The sequence below is a fragment of the Hypanus sabinus genome, chromosome 3 (assembly GCF_030144855.1).
Source record: "Hypanus sabinus isolate sHypSab1 chromosome 3, sHypSab1.hap1, whole genome shotgun sequence".
NCBI classification, from domain to species: domain Eukaryota; kingdom Metazoa; phylum Chordata; class Chondrichthyes; order Myliobatiformes; family Dasyatidae; genus Hypanus; species Hypanus sabinus.
This window is the reverse complement of record NC_082708.1, coordinates 37,151,771-37,169,876: the sequence shown is the minus strand read 5'-3', so window position 1 is coordinate 37,169,876 and position 18,106 is coordinate 37,151,771. Positions and strand designations below refer to the sequence as shown.

Sequence of the window (18,106 nt, the reverse complement as noted above, 5' to 3'; positions counted from 1 at the left end):
CACTTCACTTATGCCTCTTATCGTCTTGTACACCTCTATCAAGAGAGCATCCTTCACTCCAAAGAGAAAAGCACTAGTTGACTCAACTTCTTGTTGGACATGATCTCAATCCCAGACAGCATCCTGGTAAACCTCCACTGCACCCTCCCTAAAGCTTTCACATCCTTCCTATTATGAGGTGACTAGAACTGAACACCTTACTCCAAGTGTGGTCTAACCAGAGTTTTATAGAGCTGCAACATTACTTTGAGGCTCTTGAATTCAATCCTCCAACTAATAAAGGCCAACACACGATATGCCTTCTTAACCACCCATTCAACTTGAGCAGCAGATTTGGGATCTATGGAGTTCAGAATCAGAATCAGGTTTAACATCACTGACATTTTGTCATAAAATGTGTTGTTTTACAGGAGCAGTTCATTGCAATACATAATAATAAAAAACTATAAATTACAATAAGAAATATATATATATATGTATTATATATATATAATATAAAAAGTTGAATTAAACTGGTAGTGCAAAAAGAGAGAAAAGAAAAAAAATCATGAGGTAGTGTTCATCGTCCATTCTGAAATCTGATGGTGACATGGTCTTGTTCTAAAATTCAACCTTTTTGGACAAATTTAAGACTTTTACTGGAACAAATTACAGGAACACAACTTCCTCATAATCCAATATTACTCTTACTAGGTGATATTGAAGGGATAAAACCGAAACTCAAACTAGATAAATATCAGAAAGAATTCATAAAAATTGCACTGGCAGTAGCCAAAAAGGCTATTGCAGTTACTTGGAAATCGGATACATATATAAGTATAGATTGTTGGAAGAAAGAAATTTATGGCTGTATTCCATTCAAAAAAATTACTTATAATTTAAGAGATAAATATGAAACATTTCTGAAAATTTGGTGCCCTTATTTACAAAAGACAGGACTAAATATATAGGTGCTCTGAAGATGAAACAATTGGTTACTTGGGGAAAGAAATAAATATATATACTAAAGTTATTATGAACTCCGTGGAGCATGTGGAGATCTTCTGATATCCAGGCACTCTTTCTTTTTTTTCTTTCTTTCTTTCTTTCTTTCTTTCTTTCTTTCTTTCTTTCTTTCTTTCTTTCTTTCTTTCTTTCTTTCTTTCTTTCTTTCTTTCTTTCTTTCTTTCTTTCTTTCTTTCTTTCTTTCTTTCTTTCTTTCTTTCTTTCTTTCTTTCTTTCTTTCTTTCTTTCTTTCTTCTCTTTTTTTCTATAGGGAAGTTGGGGGGAGGGGTTAAGGGGAGGGGGGAAGGGTTATATACATTTTTTTCCCACTTTACTCTGTAATCACTTAAAAAAGCAAAAAAAAAAGTTTTCAAAAAAAAAGAAATCTGATGGTGGAGGGAATGAAACATGTTACTAAAACATTGAACGTGGGTCTGCAGGCTCCTGTACCGCCTCTTCGGTGGTAGCAATGTGAAGAGGCCATGATTTGTTGTTCAGTCGTTTAGTTGACTCTTCGTGACCTCATGGACCATAGGGTCAACAGGGTTTTCATGACAAGACATGGAAGTAGGTTGCCAGGTCTTTCTTCTGCCTAGATAATGCTGCTGCTGGGCTTGAACTCAGGACCATCTGCCTTGAAGTCCAGTGCTAATGGCTCTACGCCACCAGCCAGCCTGGGTGATGAGAGTCCTTAATGATAGATACTGCCTTCTAGAGACATCATCTTTTTCATCTTTTGGAAGAGTCCTTGATGCTCAGGAGGCTAGTGTCTATGATGGAGTTTGCAACTTCCTGCAGCTTTTTTCGATCCTGCTCAGTGGCTCCTCCATACCAGACAGTGATGCAACCAGTTAATAAGCTCTCCACGGTATAGAAATTTGTGAGAGTCTTTGTTGACATATCAAGTCTCCTCAAACTCCTCATGAAATATAGCTACTATCACACCTACTTTGTATTTGCATCAATATGTTGGGCCCAGGATAGATCTTCAGGGAAGTTGACAGCCAGGAACTTGAAACTGCTGATCCCTCAATGATTGGCATGTGTTCCTTTGACTTCCCCTTCCTGAAGTCCACAATCAATTACTTGGTTTTACTGACGCTGTGTAAAGTCATACCTTACAAGCTTGATTGACTTTTTCGAGTAAGTGATAAAAACAAATTGATAAAGCTGATCAAGCTGCTCCTAATACCATCTCCACTGTCAATACCATTTATTTTAGTGTCATTGCATTTATTCCATTCATAAAATGCTTCCCATTTACCGAATACTAATGCTAAAGAAGAACAAAACCATTTCGCAAAGAAAAGCTAAGGTTAGTGGCATTTGAACGGCAGTACATCAAATGTAAATATATATTTTTAATGAATGAGTTAAAAATAACTGAGGCTGATTCAGACGGCCAAAAAGGAAAATTCAGTACTCATAGTGGAATTTTTTTTAAACTGTAACAAGCAGAGAGACAAACTCTGTCACCCAATCAGTAAAAGCAGAATATCCTTATCCGGAGAGCACTGACATTACTTATCACAAGCCATCAGCACATCGTGTACTTTCTGTGACCTTGTACGTTTTGTGCTCGGTGTGGAATATAATTTGATTTGTTTTTCAGGTGAAATTCTAGCTGTGCTATGGCATTATTTTCACAGTGAGCAATAGACTCTAGTGATGCATGGGTGGAAAATGACACACAACTACGTCATGTTAATAATTGTCACATTTACAAATATCCTTTACTTATGCCTGCTGTACTTCTTAATGCTGGTAACAAATGATTTCTGATGGCTCAGTGAATTTATCTAATAAGTTCCTGGAATATACACTTTAAAAGATTCAGGCTCTATCATAATTTAAACCATTAACTAACATCTAACAGAGGATATGAAAATACTATAATTGGTCCCAGCTTTGGACCCTTAACAAAGCATCTTCTCTTTATCTATCCCTTTAAAACTACTTTGTAATTTAAATATTTCTGTCAAGGTTATGTTGAGTTCTCCTGGATGATATTGCTTTCCCCAGGGATTATTGATATCCCCAGGGATGCGTGCTCTCCCCACTGCTCTTCTCCCTTTACACTAATGACTGCACCTCACAGAATCCATCTGTTAACTCCTGAAGTTTGCAGACGGCACAACTGTCATTGGCCTTATCCAAGACGGTGATACAGACGGGAGGTGGAACGGCTGGCCCTCTGGTGTGGTCAGGACAGTCTGGAGCTAAATACGCTCAAGACTGTGGAGATGGCAGTGGACTTCAGGAGGAGCCCCCCAATAGTGCCCCCACTCACTATACTCAACAGTATTGTGTCTGCTGTGGAGACCTTCAGATTTCTGGGAGTCACAATCTCCCAGGACCTGAAGTGGACACCCAACGTGGACACTCTTATCAAAAAGGCTCAGCAGAGGTTGTATTTCCTACGTCAACTCAGGAAGTACAACCTGCCTCAGGAGTTGCTGATTCAGTTCTATTCAGGAATAATCCAGTCTGTTCTCTGTTCGTCCATCACTGTCTGGTTTGGATCAGCTACCAAACAAGACAAGAATAGACTCCAAAGAACTGTCAGGGCTGCGGAAAGGATTATTGGTGTGAAGCTGCCCTCGATCCAGGACTTATATGCATCTAGAGTCAGGAAGCGAGCAAGCAGCATTATTGTAGACCCATCACACCCTGGACATCACCTGTTCCAACTCCTTCCTTCTGGTAGGCACTTTAGATCCCTGTATGCCAGGACAAATAGGTACAAGAACAGTTTCTTTCTGAATGCCATCAGTCTTATGAACACTTGAATCTTAGTCTATTATAAATCAAGTCCACTTGTACATTTAGTGAGGTGGACCTCATTGTATATAGTTTATGATTATTTGCACTATTGTTTTTGTTTGCTTTTAATTCTGTACAGAGAGAGCTCAGGGAAACTGGCATCAAATTCCCTGTATGTGTCCTCATGCTTGGCGATAATAAAGGATTCTGATTCTGATCCTTTGTCAAACATTATTAGGAAAGGAAGACTGTGAAAGAAATTCTAAGTTGGTCTAAGTTAGGTTCTATAGCAACTGTTTATTGGGTAATTCTTAAGAAGCCAAAACAGATTTTCATTGTGTGAAATGGATCCAATGGGAAATGTTTTGAAAGCTACATTTGTAAAAAGCTGTTTATAGTGAAGCTGAAAAGTCCACTAGACAAATAATGAGAAAGATCATAAGCATTTTTGTTAGTGCTTTGAGCTAAAAATCCACAGTGTTTAGTCTCAGGAATACCCCCACAAAATGAAAAGAGAAGTCAAAATACATATTTTGACATTGTTGTTAGAATATTTGAAACTGTTGTGTCAGTGTTTTTCCAGGCAAACTGCACATGTTTTAACGTGAAAGTGACCATTTCTGGAGAAAGTCCCATCCATTGGGAAATTGGATGATCACTTGTGCACAGCTGACTTTTTCCAGTATCATTCAAGCACAGAATAACATCATCAACATTGACAAAACTCAGCACTGCCTTCTGGTCAGAAGTCAGAAGAATAATGTACAACCTGTGAATAGCCACTGCATCATTACTGGAAGTCATGTTTACTGCAGGCTTGTAAAGCCAGCACGGTAGGAATGTTGTGTAATCTACCTGAATAATGAACTCATCTTCTCACTAGCATGGAGCCTCTTGTGGTTTGGAAATCTGTTCCACATCCTCCCCCCCAAACCTCATAACCATGGCTGCCTATTATTTTGCTAAGCACAGGAGATTCTGCAGATGTTGGAAATCCAGAGGACAATGCACAAAATGCTGGAGGAACTCAGCAGGTCAGGCGGTGGACATTTCGGTCTGAGACCTTTCATCAGTACCTCATTAAAGGTCTTGGCCTGAAACATCAACTGTTTACTCCTCGTCATAGATGCTGCCTGACCTACTGAGTTGCTCCAGCATTTTGTGTGCGTTACTCTTTTATTTTGCTGTTCTCTGGCTGTCATGGAGAGAGTTCTTTAAGGTGAAGACCCACTGCTCATCATTCCTTGTGCCAAATAGCTGCGATCTCCGTGAGCATGTGTGTCTGAGCCAGCAGAAATCATGGGAAACAGATCGTAGTCTTAAAGGACGCTCTCTATGCCAGCCATAGTGCTTCAGATTTTTGCAGGGAGCTGGCACTGGGATGAGTGCAGGTCAATTCAATTCAAGTTCAATTACCATTTAACAATACATGAACACTTATGAATGCAACCAAAGTAGAAAGACACATTACCAACAGCTATACAGAGTAAGCACACACAAAATCACAATCATATAATAAGAATCACGATGCCCACCTTCCTCTCCACCACGACGCTGCAGGTTGATACATACAAGTCAATAAACCCATATAGAATATCGGTAAAAATATGATGATACAGAATATATGTGTGTATATATATGTCATCCAAATAGCATCTGTCAACTGGCCCCAGATGCATGCCAGCTGAAACTGTGTCTTTGAGGCCTAGTTCTCACATATACAAGCACTTATAGAATATTAGTAAAAACACAACCAGACAAATGTATATGTATATAATCTACACCTCTCAGTTGCCACGACTGCGCTACACTGCCCCCAGGAGAGTGTGATGGCTCAGATACTTCTCCTCTGGTGGCTGAAAAGCGGGTGACCCTGCAGCCTGAGGCCCGAGCCCACTGAGTGCCGCTAAAAAATCTGCAGCTGGCCACAACAGAGCTTGTCTTCTGCTGAGAGAAACTCTGCAAGGACAGCCCCAACTCCATTTGGAATACACCACGCCACACTACCCCCGGTAAAGTGCAATGGCTTCAACCCCTCCCTCCAAGCAACTGCAAACAGGTGTCTTCATGGCTTCAGGCCTGGTCCTCGCTACGACTGAGGACAAGGCTCCCTCCATCCGCCCCTGATTGCATCCAATAAATCTGTGAATCGAAGCTGCAGCGTACCAGATTAACAATGTCTAAAGGGGTCTTGCAATCACAAGAAAAGTGACCATGATGGCCACTTGCTATTTAACAGTAAGCCTCCACTGATTCGGGCAGCAACATGTTGTGCAGCTCCTTCATTATCTCTGTCAGTAAGCAACTCCCGGAAGTTGTAGACCTGCAGTACTTTGAGTTCTTAACATGTAGCAGGATCTAGTGATCATTAGATGTACATATAAGTATTTGTCAACCCCATGGAAGCCACTGCAAGCTGTCGCACCGCCGTCTTGCTATCTTGCATTTTAATGCAGCAGTCAACATATAAACCATCTGAATACTGCTTTTAAAAGTAATTATTCCCAATTCAATAATTCATTGGGATTCTGCAACTGAGCATTAAGTGTCAAATCCAGAACCCACACTGAATGGCCACTTTGTTAGGTACCTCCTGTACCTAATACAGCCTAACCACTCCAAAGCTCGAGGTGCTCTGCTCTCAGCCATGCTCTTCTGACACCACTCTTGCAATGCTTGCTTACTTGAGTCACTGTCACCTTTCTGTCAGCTTGAACCAGTCTGGCCGTTCTCCGTGTTTTTGCCCACAGGACTTCACTGGAAGTTGTTTGTTTATCACACCATTCTCTGTAAACTGTAGTCTTGCAATGCAGGTCCCAGGAGATCAGCTGCTTCTGAGCTACTCAAACCACCCCAACTGGAACCACAGGCATTCCCCAGTCAAAGTCACTTATACACACATTTCTTCCTCATTCTGATGTTTGGTCTGAACAACAACTGAACCTTTTGACCATACCAGACTGCTCTTATGAATTGAGTTTTTGCTACATGATTGGCTGATTAGATATTTGTATTAATAAACAGGTGCACAGCTAATAAAGTGGCTACTGAGTGTACTTAATGTTCTAAATAAGGACAAATCTAGAACTTCCATGTCTCAGAATGTGCTCTGAAGTAACAGCATGGTGTGTGGCACCAGTGTTTTACACCAACTACCTTCCTCCCACTTCATCACAACTTAAGCCAAAGGTTCATACATGGTAGACAGATCTTGGACATGTAAACCCAGACCATGACCCTCAAAACTTACATTGCAAGCCATTTAGTGTTAATGCAAACACTGACAACCTCTGGCTTTATTTACATTAAATCTGTGGACTGGCCAGAACAAATTTGGAAGGTGTGTTACCTTTGCATAAGTCCTAAAAAAAAAATCGATGTAAGAACGTCATTTTAGAGATAGAGGACTTTGATGTAATTTTGGTTTTGACAATAGTTTAAAACAGGCAAAAACAAATCAACAGCTCTCTTCTCTTCATAGATAGTTCATGCAGAGAAAAGTAATTGTGATTGGAAGATATAAAAATCTCCTGTTTACACTGTTTTGCTTTTGTACTCAACTGTGACAGATCAAGGCCACAAAATAACTGATATAGCTGATCCACAAAAGATCTCCACAAATGCAATTATCATAATAAGTCAATTTGTAACTTTAATACTCAAATATGAAGAAATAGATTGATAAACATGGCCAGTCTTTCATTGGCAAAAATCTGAAATGAGACCACCTGAAGTTGTTGGCAATTAAACCATTCTGTTGTCAAGGATTCATTTGCAAATGTACTTGATAAGAATCTTGGCAACAGGCAGGACTCCATTCCTCAGACATCATTCATTTCATAAACGATAACAAACAGCAGCTGGGAACCTTGGAAAAACAGACATCATTCTTGGACTGAACTACATGCACAGACCCTTATTTCACAAGAAGGCAAATATAACCTTTATAATTTAAATTGCCAAGTCTTTTGTATGTAACCAAGGTGCAGTCAGTGGACAGTAATTAACATATCTTTGTTAAAAACTAAGGTAATAAACAACTTCTTATTTTGAACTTCAATGTGTTTTCATTTCCTGATCTGCTTCATCTCGCATGGATGTGCGATTAAATTTCCAGATGAATCAGCCTGTGAAGACTTCGACACCTGACACCCATGTTTAGTTAAACCTCCAGTTTAATTGGACTGAGTATCAAATGATTCTGCTTTAGGCTTAGTACCATCAACTCCTATTTGTACATAAGAAGGCATCTGGGGAATTAAAGGATCTTCGCATCTAAGCAGCCTTAATGAAAAAGATATTTGATTTAAGGCTGCTTAGACACAAAAATAAAATCATTTTATAATATTAATAACACCATAATATAATATTAATAACATAATTTCATAATAAAAGCTTCCACTTAAATGTGAAATTTTATGTTAAAATGCAAGTTCTCAACAATACCTCTAGTCTTCGTGACAAATCAAGAAAAGAAGTAATTTGCTCTATGAAAGCTCCGTCACATCCTCTGGATGTGAGATTTTACAAACAATAGATTATTTACAAAATGTAGTCAACTAATAGAGAAGTCATCATGAGCAGAGAAAGAACGAGAAGTAAATGAAAGATAAGATCTTGGAAATTAATTTGGATAATCCCCAATAATAGACTCACAAAGCATGTTGTGTTATTGAGCTCAGTCTGCTAACTGAAATGTAAACAGTACTGCAGCATTTTATTGATTTTTTTCTACTCTATCCTGGTGCAGCATTGCAAATGTCTAGGACTAATCAAAGTTTGGCAGTGCCTCTTTCAAAGGATGGTATTGGTGTGTTGGTGGAAGTTGCGGTTGCTGAAATAATTGGGAATGTTATGTTGTGCGATTGTCAACAATGATTGACTATGAAGAAGAGCAGTTACCAAGGTTTACAGATAATACACAGCAAATCTTAGATTAGATCTGAAGAAATATTCCTTCCCTCAGGAAGACAGGAACATCTCCAGGTATTTACTCTTACAACAGAGCTAATTGATCAGTACAGAGGTCAAAACCAATTCTGAGAACACAATTGTGTTTACTAACCTCATATGAGAAATATAGAAACATAGAAACATAGAAAATAGGTGCAGGAGTAGGCCATTCAGCCCTTCGAGCCTGCACCGCCATTCAGTATGATCATGGTTGATCATCCAACTCAGAACCCTGTACCTGCTTTCTCTCTATACCCCCTGATCCCTTTAGTCACAAGGGCCATATCTAACTTCCTCTTAAATATAGCCAATGAACCAGCCTCAACTGTTTCCTGTGACAGAGAATTCTACAGAGTGACCAGGACCAAGATCTTTGAGTGCATCTCTAAATGCCATATCCTGCTGACTGCACCATTTACTTCAGACACTACCTTCAGTTGCTGGACTTGTATCTGCCGTTTGGATACACCAAATCAGAGGCTGAAACCATTACCATTATTTTGGAAGATGACCATATATGCCACCTAGTCAGAATGCAAATGCATTGTCCATGCTATTTTTAAAAGCTCACACTTGTACTTCAAATTTGCTGAATTCTCAATAATTCCTGGCAGATGATGTCATCTCTGTAATTACATCCCTATCCATGCACATTTATGCATAAGATTCACAGGGCAAATTATATTTTGGTCAAATATTCCAACAAATTCTTCCTTTTACTTCTCATGCTCCAAATAATCTTCCAGCTGGGTTTGGGGATGGAAAACAAACCGACGATGCTTCTACGTCTGATTTATCTGGTAGTTTGAAGACTGTATGTGGAGAATTTCTCCACCTGATTACGTGGAAGAACATTAGAGAGTTAAGTGAAATTCCGCCTAGATACATTAACGGCAAATCTACCTCGAGAATTGACCTCAAATTTGATGTGATGTTAATTACTCTACAAAGGAATTAGATCTCAAGAAGGGTGGTGCAAAGTACTAATGGGAAAACAAATGCCACCATATTGCACAGGTTACCAATTTGCACTTGACTTTCTAGCTTTCACCAATTTACTAGAGACTTACTCTAGTTATCAATCCGTGTTCAGAGTTGTCTCAGATACACCAACGTTAAACAGAGAGATGGATAACTCTTCTGACATTCACAATTCCTAAAGTCAATACAATTTTATACAAAAAAAGTACTCACATGCCTGCTTTCTTTTGCTTAGGGTTTGTTCTCACAGGCAAAGTCGAGCATTGAGAAAAAGTACAACATAAAAAGCAGTAAATAATGACATAAAACTGTGAAAATATTAGACAAATACAAAGAGAGAGGTTTCTGGCAGTGGATGAATCAGTTGGCTAGAGTTCATGCCCTTCCTACATTTGCACTTTGTAAAACATAACCTGTGCTTCAACCCAAGAGACTGTTTCTAAAGTACAAATTGATGCTTGGAATTGTGAGCTGTTCATGGCAGGAACATGGAACGTCAGCGTACAATCTTCAACTGTAACTGAATTCTCTGACATTCACCGGCAAATTCACCATATTCCCTCATAACTCTGAAGGTTCTGAATTCTGATTGCTAGTTCAAAAAATCTACCCCGTGACTCCACTAAAATAATTGATCAATGAAATGTTTAATGTCTCTTTCATACTGATGTGTTCAGTGATATCAGATATTAATCATTGGTACCATCACCAAAGGAAACCATTTTCTGTTTGTGATGATTCGGATTCAGATCTAGATTTAGGTTCATTTATACATCCCGTGTCCATCGAAACATATCGTGAGGTTAATAACCAATACACCCAAGGATATTCTGAGAGCATCCTGCAAGTGTTGCCATAAATTCCATTGCAAACAAAACATGCCTACAATGTTCAACACAATAACAATACACACAATGCACAGCAACAGAAGCAGCAGCAACGACAGCAGCTACAGAATAAAATAAGGCTCTTTCCTAAACTACCACCACCTCACATACATAGGCCTCTAACCCCAGGATAGGCTTCCTCTGGACCTCCAGTCCTTGGTCCTGGACGGTCAAACTTGCAGATGCCCATCCTCTAACACTTCAGATTCAATCTTCGAGCCTTTACCTCAGGATTTGCTGACTTCATTTGTTGACCTTTCAGGTTTCTGCCTCTGGAACTAGGCCTTCATCTTTGCCCTTTGGACTTAGCTGCCCTCTGGGTGTTGATCAGATACCCAGACTCACCAATCATGGGTTTGACCTCCTGGCCTCGATCGACCCAGCCCCTGAGATTGTTGACCTTTGACGTGGGGCAACTCAGGCCTCGACTTCGAGACTCACATGCATCACCAGTCCTAGCCAGTAACATCATAGGCAGCTAACCCACCCAATGAAATAACGTAAAATAAGTAAATGTTTGTGATTGTATAATAATGAGCCCACTCAGGTGACAGATCTCTCAGTAGTTGAACACTTCGGAGACAGGGACCACAACTCCCTGATTTTATCATAGCCTCAAACAGGGATAGGAGCAGACGGTATGGTAAAGTATTTAATTAGGGATGATGTTATTAGGCAGAAACTTGGGAGCATAAATTGGGAACAGATGTACTCATGGAAATGCAAAACAGTAAGTGGGGGTAGTTTAGGGAGCTTCTGCATGAATTTCTGGATAGGTTTGTCCCATAGAAGCAGGTAAAAGATGGTAGGATGAGGGAACCATAGCTGTCAAAAGATGTGGAGCATCTAGCCAAGAGGAAGAAGGAAGCATATTGAAGGTTTAGAAGGCAAGGACCAGCTTGATTTATAGGGTAGCCAGGAAGGGACTTAAGAAGAACTAGAAGGGGAAATGAGAAGGCCTTGGTGAGTAGGATTCCCCAAGGCAGTTTATACATACATGAAGAACAGGAGGATAACTAGAGTGAGGATATGACTGATCATGAATAAAAGAGAAAAGATGTGCTTGGAGGTCCTTAATGAATATTTTCTTTCAGTATTACCAGTGAGAGGGAATGTGATGAATGTGAGGAGAGTATAAAACAGACAAATATGCTGGAACATGAAAGAGGATGTGATACAATTTTTGAAACACATTAGGATAGATAAGTCCCCAGGGGCTGGATGGGATATACCCCAGGTTATTATGGGAAGCAAGGGAAGAGATTGTGGTGCCTTCGGCAATGATCTTTGTGTCCTCTTTGTGCTGTACAGTACTGTTCAATGCTCTAATTTAATGATGTGTCTGAGGACTTAGTTAGAACTTGTATTCCTACCCACAGGTAAAATACATGATAATAGCAAGAGAGGTCAATGTAGAAATTTAATGCAAGTCTTTTCATTTGATGAATGATTTATGGCCAAAAGTGCTGGGGGGAGAATATTATTAAAATGGATGTAGTGGAAGAGCTGAAAGGAACGAACTGCAAGTTTTAAAAAGACCTAGAGAACAACACAACATCTACAATACCAATTTCCACTTATAAACCACTTCTAATATAGTGAAGTGTTGAGGGTCAGCTCACAGGTTCTTGCCAAATAGAGTTATGGAGCCTTAAGAAGTAACTTCAAGGGGGAAAGAGCAGTAGTGATGTGAAAATGGGCGGGGAAGAAATTTTGAGTTTAGTGTCTTACAGGATAAAGTCTGTTCGTATTCATGATGGTTAGCAACAATTTCAGATTTGAAATCCACGCTTCCCCGAACTTCTATTTAAGTTTCTCTACTTCTTTGTAGCATCCAATTTTCCATGTTAAACATAAACTTATCAATGACTTAGTTCTTACAAGCCTCTATATCTTCACTCTTTTGGCTCTAAAACTCAGTTTGTTGTCACTGGCAGCCTTGTTTTCAACAGTTTAGGCTCATTCTCTAGATTTCCCATCCTTAATTCCTCCCACACAAAACCTGCTTCTGCATTTTAAAACATTCTTAAAATCTGTTCTCCTATTATTTCTTTTAAAATTTTCATTCAATTTTGCTTGAGTCTCTGTCTGTATTAGAAACTTTATTTAAATGCAAGCTACCTTTAACATATATTTGAAGCAATTTAAATTTCCCACCACATCAACATCTCACTCATTGACCAGCCACCTTGCTTCTCATTTCCACTTTATAATTCCAAATGGAAAGATAAACTCCTTCACCTCTGGGATTTATCTTCTTTTTGAAAATTTAGGGTTACAGTTCCTGCTTACCAGGAAAATACCAGCGAATCAAAAACAGATGATGGCACAAATTTGGAACTTTAAAAGTTATGGATTATAGATGCAGAAGAGGTTTTGTAGTAAGCTATATAATTTTCAAGTTTGGAGATCCTTAGGAAAATACAGAGAAGAATAGAATTATTTATTCAACAACACAAAATTCTTCATTTCTAGAAAATTAAAGTCCATAAAGTACAGTCCCAGTGCTATTAAATTCCAGTAATATAGAAAGATATATCTTTTCCAAGAAAATTCCAGGCAGTCTTTTCAGTTGAAAATTCTGTACGAAGATTTAGACCTTTGAATAAATTTTGTGAGAGATATTAGAACATATACAAGACATTCATGATTTCTATACGACTGTACTTATATACTTGTCACAAGTTTTATTCAGTAGCTGCAATTTTATTAGAATTTTCATATTGATGTTAGTCTGTTAATAAATAAACTTCATAAGTTCAAAATACATTTATTATCAAAGTATGCATACTATATACAATCTTGAGATTTATTTCCTTTCAGAAATCCATAAAAAAATCGACTAGAATCCGCTATAAAAGACTGTCAACACCCAATGTGTAGAAGAAAAAACACAGAGTGCAAACACCAGAAGTAAGTGAACAACTGAGTTCACGAAAGAGAGTTTACAGCTGTGAAGCTGGTCGTCTCAGCGCTGATCCAGTAGCTCCTTTAGTTGCAGGCCACAACATCAGTTCAGCGCAAAGACAGGTAAACCTTTCAGACATTGAGCAGAACTGACCCATCCCTCGACATCCACCCTGACACCTGGACCTTTTCAATCTGAGTCATCTAAACTTGTGTTGTTCCTTGCTCTTGGACCCTGGCTCGGCCACTTTGCTATGCTCTTGGACCCGGGCCCCGCTTCCTCAATTTGGCTCATACCTGATCTTTCCATTGCGGCCTGGCGCTTAAATTGATCAAATCTCGGGCTGCTCCTTGCTCTCGCACCAGGGCCCTACTGCTTCGATATGGTCTTGGGCCCGGACCCTGCTGTCCCAGCTTCACACTCCAGCAAAAGACAAACACCGGCTCGTTTCCTGCTCTCGGGGCTGGGCCTCGCCACTTCAATTTGGCTCGTACATGCCACACTGCAACCATCCTGCACCTTCGAGACTTCAGTTCACTCTGCAAAAAATGCCAGATTGTGCAGATGGTTTAAAAACTCAGCTCCAAAAGGGATATTGATTGCAGAGATCGGTATAGAGTTTGATGCACACTGGACGATAAAGATACAATAACTGTTGGTAATTCAAAGTCAAAGTTAAGCTATTATTAAAGTACATACATGTCACAATGTACTGCCTGAGATACAGTTTCTAGTAGGTTTATGAGCTGCCCACAAAACGTCGCTGTATGTTGGCAGCACCATCTTAAAAAGTTCTCAACAAAACGGGAAGAAATGTCCTCTTGTCTGACATGTATGCAAATATTAGAACACAAGATCACAAGAAAATAGGAGTAGGAGTAGTCAGGTTTGTTCTGCCATTCAGTATGATCATGGCTGATCCATCCCAAGCCTCACCTCCTTCTCTGTGCCAGAGTGTCACGGACCTCAATCTCCTGATCCTTCAGACATTTATCTACCTTCACTTCAAATGATTTATCATCTACAACTTCATGGGGTAAAAAAATCTCCAAAGATTACGGACTATTTCTTACTCTAAGTCTCTTTGCCTTTCACGGTGTATATCAAAATTTCGTTCCCTGACTTCACACAGATTAGTAAACTAGTGCCAGCATTAATTAATTACTAAATCACTGGCCTGAGGCATCTCAGTTTATCAACTAACTTTAAGAAAACAAAGAACAGATTCTTCTTTGGAAAAAGCATCTTAATTTTGAAGGCTCGGGAGACTGCCGAGCAACATCAGTGGGAAGAAAGGTATTGTCTATTTTTGGAAAACTATCCTGATGCCGGGTTTGGACCCAAAATGCTGATAACGCCTTTCCTCCCACAGATGCTACGTGATCTGTTAAGTTCTTTAGCAGGTCGTTTGTTGTAACATCTTAATTTTGTTTGCTTACTTAGTGCAATTGTTCAGCAAATTCAATGTATTAACTAGTTGTTTTGCACAGGATGGATTTGGGCTAAATTAAAACCACAACCTCTCATCACTTAGCTGTAGTGATGCAGATCTAGAAAGGTCCGACATGTCCCTGGGAGATATCTGGCCTTTTCAGGAGTACTGCTGTGGTCCCATCTCTGAACTACCTTGACTACATATATGCTTGCAAGTAGTGGAGAGTGTTTTGACTTGCTGAATCACAGCATGGCATGAAAACACCTATACCCTCGGACAGAAAATCCTGTAGTAAAGTAGTGGAAACAGCCCCATTCATGACAGCTAAAGCCTTCCCCACCACTGAACACACCTACACAAAACTTTCTCACAGGAAAGCAGCATCCACCACCCAGGCCCTGCTCTCTTCTCACTGCTACCATCAGGAAGAAGGTACAGGAGCTTCAGGACTCACAGCACTAGCATTCGAGAACAGTTACTACCCCTCAAACATCAGGCTCTTGAACCAGAGGGCATAATTCACTCTACTTCACTTACCCCATCACTGAACTGTTCCCAGAACTTTCGGACTCATTTTCAAGGACGCTTCATCTCATGTTCTTGACATTTATTGCTTACTTATTTTTTCTTTTTGTATTTGCACAGTTTGTTGTTTTTGTACTCTGGTTGAATACCCAATTTGGGTGGTATTTCATTGATTCTGTTATGGTTATTATTCTATTCTGGATTTATTGAGCATGCTTGCAGGAAAATAGCTCTCAGAGTTGTATATGGTCACATATATGTACTTTGATAATAAACTTACTTTGAACTTTGATCAAAAAATGTAGTTGAAACATTTTAAATCATCATGAAATAATAAATAACCTATATAATAAAGGAAGAATGAAATGAATATAGGCACACGAGTGAATCTGCAGATGCTGGAAATAAATAAAAACACAGAATGCTGGCAGAACTCAGCAGGCCAGACAGCATCTATGGGAGGAGGTAGTGACGACGTTTCGGGCCGAAACCCTTCATCAGGAGTGAAGTAACATGGGATGGTCGAGGGGGGATAAGAAGTGGGGGGAGGGATGAAGTAGAGAGCTGGGAAGTGATAAGATGAAGGGAAATGGGCTAGGGGGATGATGGAGAATTATGGGAAATAAAAGAGAAAGAGAAAGAAAGGTAGGGCTGGGGGGAGATTATAGTGAGGGGGGAAAAAGAGAGAGAAAGAGAACCAGACTAAAATTATAGATAGGGATGGGGTAAGGGGGGGGCAGGGGTATCAACGGAGGTCTGTGAGTTGGATGTTCATGCCAGCAGGCAGGAGGCTACCTAGGCGGGAGATAAGGTATTGCTCCATCGACCTGCGTGTGGCCTCATCTTGACGGTAGAGGAGGCCATGGACAGACATGTCGGAGTGGGAGTGGTCTGTGGAATTGAAGTGTGTGGCCACAGGGAGATCCCGCCACTGCTGGAGGACAGAGCGCTGGTGTTCGGCAAAACAGTCTCCCAGTCTGCGGCAGGTCTCCCCCATGTATAAATGGCCACTTTGGGAGCACCGGATACAGTATATCACCCCAGTTGACTCGCAGGTGAAGTGGTGCCTCACCTGAAAGGACTGTCTGGGGCCTGGGATGGTGGTGAGGGAAGAAGTGTGGGGGCAGGTGTAGCACTTCTTCCATTTACAGGGATAAGTGCCTGGAGGGAGGTCGGTGAGGAGGGATGGGGGAGAATGAATGGACAAGGGAGTCGCGTAGGGAGCGATCCCTGTGGAAAGCCGAGAGCGGGTGGGGGGGAGGGGAAGATGTATCTGGTGGTGGAATCCCGTAGGAGGTGGCAGAAGTTACAGAGGATTATACATTGGATCTGTAGGCTGGTAGGGTGATAGGTGAGGACCGGGGGACTCTATCCCTGGTGGGCTGGTGGAGGATGGGGTGAGGGCAGAGGTGCGTGAAATATGAGAGATGCGATGGAGGGCAGAGTTGATAGTGGACGAAAGGAAGCCCCTTTCTTTAAAAAAGGAAGACATTTCCTTTGTCCTAGAATGAAAGGCCTCATCCTCAGAGCAGATGCAGCGGAGGTGGAGGAATTGAGAAAGGGATAGCATTTTTGCAGGAGACAGGGTGGGAGGAAGAATAGTCTAGGTAGCTGTGAGAGTCTGTAGGTTTGTAGCAGACATCGGTGGATAGGCTATCTCCAGAGACAGAAACAGAAAGATCTAGAAAGGGAAGGGGGGTGTCGGAAATAGACCAGGTGAATTTGAGGGTGGGGTGAAAGTTGGAGGTGAAGTTAATGAAGTCGACGAGCTCAGCATATGTGCAGGAAGAAGCGCCGATGGAGTCATCGATATAACGTAAGAAACGAGGATAGATACTGGTGTAGGCTTGGAACATAGATTGCTCCACATGGCCGACAAAAAGGCAGGTGTAGCTAGGACCCATGCGGGTGCCCATGGCTACACCTTTAGTTTGGAGGAAGTGGGAGGAGCCAAAGGAGAAATTCTGCAAGGCAGAGAAGAGTGGTGGTAGAGGGTGACTGGCTGGGTCTGGAATCCAGGAAGAAACGGAGAGCTTGGAGACCTTCCTGGTGGGGGATAGAGGTATATAGAGTCTGGACGTCCATGGTGAAAATAAGGTGGTGGGGGCCAGGGAACTTCTTAGACTTGTTCCTCATAATGTCCAGGCTGGGAATCTGTCTGCATGTGAATGTACACTGTGATCATGTACCGGACAGCAGCAGAATATCACTCAGCACATCCCTGATGCATAACAGCTCCACATAAGTCTGCCACCTCTATGTTGAGGACTACCAGGCATATCTAGTGCCATTTAGCACCTTGTAATTTTATTGTTTAAGGAAAACATGAGCATAAAATCAGAAAATAAAGTCCCTAATACTGCAGAAGTTAGGGTTGGGATTGGTGGTATCCATTTTTTGGATCCTGTGAGTACCTTTAGAGACCTTAAGCGGTATCCGTGGAAAGAGCAAACGTTTGTGAGATGAGTTACTGACACACCGATAAAGCCAGAGAAATACACACCATGATATCAGTCAGTGTGCAACATTGAGTTATTGTACAGTGTGCACCTTGGAGCTTGATATATCCACTAAAGTTCTTCTTGAACAAATGTGTTTGAACATGTATTCAAAACTAGGGAGGGTTCTCAGACCAGTATGTGTTAACCAATTGTAAATCACTTACAGGTA

General features: G+C 40.7%; 1 long non-coding RNA gene across 1 annotated transcript in view; it reads right to left on the bottom strand.

Annotated features, from left to right (window-relative positions):
- LOC132390737 (uncharacterized) overlaps positions 1–14,290 on the bottom strand; it is a 52,827-nt gene extending 38,537 nt beyond the window's left edge. The window contains exons 1-2 of the long non-coding RNA XR_009510996.1: positions 14,176–14,290; positions 13,773–14,015 (exon numbers count right to left, since the gene is read on the bottom strand). This is a non-coding gene — a long non-coding RNA (uncharacterized LOC132390737). The remainder of the gene's footprint in view (positions 1–13,772; positions 14,016–14,175) is intronic.
- Between the last annotated feature and the right edge of the window lie 3,816 nt (positions 14,291–18,106).